Below are 3,753 nucleotides of genomic sequence, written 5' to 3'. Positions count from 1 at the left end.
TCAACATGTTCAAATTAATGAAACAATTTCCCGATACTATAATGGAGGGTGAGATTAGCTTGGTTGATAGTCTGGCATAGGATTATTTCACAAACTCTTTTTCCGAAGACGAGGTACACCAATTTCTTTCTTTTAATAATCCTGAGTTTGACGATGACTTATACATTAAGGATGTCCACACATTATTAGAGTCAGTACCACTATTTAACCCTACTACTACGTTGCCATCTGATTTAGAAGAACCGGACTCATTCTTTTCTATTGAAGAGACGGCCCCTCACGAATCATTGATCCCTACTCCTCCATCTCCAGATTTAAAACCTCTACCCTCTGATTTGAAATACATGCATCTCGATCCCGATGGTAGTCACCCTATAATAATTTCTTCTCACTTAACTACCGATGAAGAAGCATATTTGATTCGTGTCATTCGTGAACACCGCTCCGCTATCGGATGGTCCTTAGATGATATTAAAGGAATAGACCCTAGTGTATGCATGCATCGTATACATCTGGATGACGGCTCAAAGACATCCCGAGAACCGCAACGTCACCTTAACCCCGCCATGAAAAAGGTGGTGAGAGATGAAGTTTTATGTTTACTTGATGTGGGTATCATATACCCTATCTCTGATAGTGATTGGGTTAGTCCTGTCCACGTTGTTCCTAAAAAGTCCGGCATTCAAGTTGTACAAAATGGAAATGGTGAATGCATCTCCACTCGCATTCCACTAAAATGGAGAATTTGTATTGACTATCGCAAACTTAATGCTAGAACACGTAAAAATCACTTCCCTCTCCCATTCATCAACCAGATGCTAGAACGTTTAGCCAGTCATGTTTACTACTATTTTCTTGATGGCTATTCCAGCTATTTCCAAATTGTCATCGATCTCGCCGATCAAGAAAAAACAACATTCACATGTCCCTTTGGAACCTTTGCATACAGACGAATGCCTTTTGGTCTTTGCAATGCCCCAGGCACCTTCCAATGCTGCATGCTTCACATTTTCAGTGATATGGTGGAACGTTATATGGAATTCTTCATGGACGAATTTTCCATTTATGGAAATTCCTTTGACGACTGCCTATCCAACCTTTCTAAAGTGTTAACGCGTTGCGAAGAGAAAAATCTGGTACTTAATTGGGAGAAGTGTCATTTCATGGTGACCAAAGGAATTGTTCTAGGTCATATTATTTCGAAAGACGGGATAAAAGTTGATAAAGCAAAAATTGTTAAAATTGCTTCGCTACCTTTCCCACGAACAGTTCGTAATATCCGTGCCTTTTTAGGCCACGCTGGGTTTTATAGGCGATTCATTCAGGATTTTTCTAAAGTTGCTCGACCCTTAACCAATCTCCTGCTTAAAGATGCGGTATTCGACTTCAATTCCAATTGCAAACAAGCTTTTGAAACTCTAAAAACCGCCCTAACTACCGCTCCTATCATTCAACCCCGTGATTGGTCTTAACTATTCGAACTTATATGTGATGCTAGCGGCTTTGCTATTGGCGCCGTACTAGGCCAACGACGTGATGACAAACCTATTGTCATTTACTACGCTAGTAAAACACTTAATGACGCTCAACGTAATTACACAACAACTGAGAAAGAGTTCCTAGCTGTTGTCTATGCTTTGGATAAGTTTCGCCCTTACCTAGTTGGATCATCCACCATCGTATATACTGACCATGCCGCACTTTGGTACTTACTCGCGAAAAAGGACGCGAAACAGCGATTGTTTCGCTGTATCCTTTTCTTGCAAGAATTCACCCTGGAAATCAAAGACAAGAAAGAAATCGAAAATATCGTGGCTGACCATTTATCAAGGCTGGTTGGTGACATTGATAGTGATTCTAAAGCCATATGTGATTCCTTCCCAGACGAATATTTGTACTCTATTTTCTCATCTCCATGGTATGCGGATATCGTTAACTACCTAGTTACTGAGGAAGTTCCTTCCTCATGGTCACGTCCTGATCATAAAAGTTCTTATCCACTGTAAAATATTATTTCTGGGATGACCCCTACCTCTTTAAGTATTGTTCCGACCAACTCATTCGTCGATGCATTCCCGACTGGGAGCATACCGACGTATTATCCTTTTGCCATGATCAATCTTACAGAGGTCATTTCAGTGGGAAGAAAACTGCGGCCAAAGTGTTACAATGTGGTTTTTACTGGCTTACCCTTTTTCGTGATGCACACAAACATTGCATAGCTTGCATTCGTTGTCAGCACCTAGGTCGAATTACCAAACGCAATATGATGCCCCTAAATCCTATCTTAATTGTGGAATTTTTTGATGTTTGGGGCATTGATTTTATGGGACCCTTCCCTATTTTTCAAGGTTTTCTCTACATTCTAGTCGCTGTAGACTATGTGTCTAAATGGATTGAGGCACTCGCATTTCGCTCAAATGACCATAAGACTGTCGTGAAATTTGTAAAAGAAAACATTTTCTCTCATTTTGGTGTCCCCAAAGCTATCATCAGTGATGGAGGTACACATTTTTGTAATAAAATTTTTGGGGTTTTAATGAAGAAATATGGAGTTACTCACAAAGTTGCTACTCCATATAACCCACAAACGAGTGGTTAAGTGGAAGTCTCCAACAGAGAGATAAAGTCCATTCTGGAGAAAACTGTCAATCCATCAAGAAAGGACTGGTCTCTCCGCTTATCGAATGCCTTATGGGCATACCGAACAACTTTTAAGACACCTATCAAGATGTCTCCTTACCGCATTGTTTTTGGAAAATCTTGTCATCTGCCAGTTAAACTTGAGCATCGTGCCCTTTGGGCCATCAAAAGCCTCAATTACAATATCAACGAGGTAGGTGAGAAGCGAAAACTGTAATTAAATGAGCTTGAGGAGATTCGGAGTGATGCTTATGATCTCTCGAAATCCTATAAAGCTAATATGAAAAAAGTGCACGACAAGCACATTTTGCATAAGGATTTTAAAATTGGCCAAAAAGTTTTACTATACAACTCCAGATTACACATTTTTCCTGGTAAATTGAAAACACGATGGTCTGGTCCTTTCATTGTGTCAGCTGTGACCCATTATGGGGTAATCTCTTTGCTTAATCCACAAGATAACAACAAATTTCTAGTTAATGGACAACGCCTAAAACATTATCACGAATTATGCTCTCCAGATGTTGAACAAACTCTTCTTTAAGATCCAGTCTACATAGACTAGATGTTTCGTTTGATGTACTCAATCTTGTTTCTATAGAGGGTACGAAATTTTGGTAGCTGGGCCCATCTTCTATTTTATGATCTCAAAAGTTCTTTGAAGTGTGTGGTTACAAGCGCCGAAACCTTAGTCCACGAAAACTCTATTTTAGAACTGAGTATAAATGTTTTCTGCAACACGAGCAAACGTGCCTGTCGGTAAACGATGGGTACCTAAAATTTCACCTCCTTCATTCTCTTCCCTTTTCTACTCTCTGCCTCGCGAACTTCAGCTAATCATTTGGTGTAACTCTCACTCATCACGAATAGGGAATGGTCGTAGTACTTTTGCTCGTAAACGACGTGGCGTGCGAAAAGATGGGATGGTGTATGCATTGTCAAACACCCTTCTGTCCAGGTCTTGACTTCCTATTCGATACTAGCCAGTTTAAGGTATACTTTTGTCTAACACCAGCTGCACAGGATAATCTTCGTCGCCGCACCATTTCTCCCATGGGTTGGGAATCGTCTTGAGGATCAGACGTTAAAAGACTCACCTTGTAGATATGT

This window comes from Coptis chinensis, chromosome 8, assembly GCF_015680905.1.
Source record: "Coptis chinensis isolate HL-2020 chromosome 8, ASM1568090v1, whole genome shotgun sequence".
NCBI lineage: Eukaryota > Viridiplantae > Streptophyta > Magnoliopsida > Ranunculales > Ranunculaceae > Coptis > Coptis chinensis.
This window is presented reverse-complemented; position numbering follows the sequence as displayed.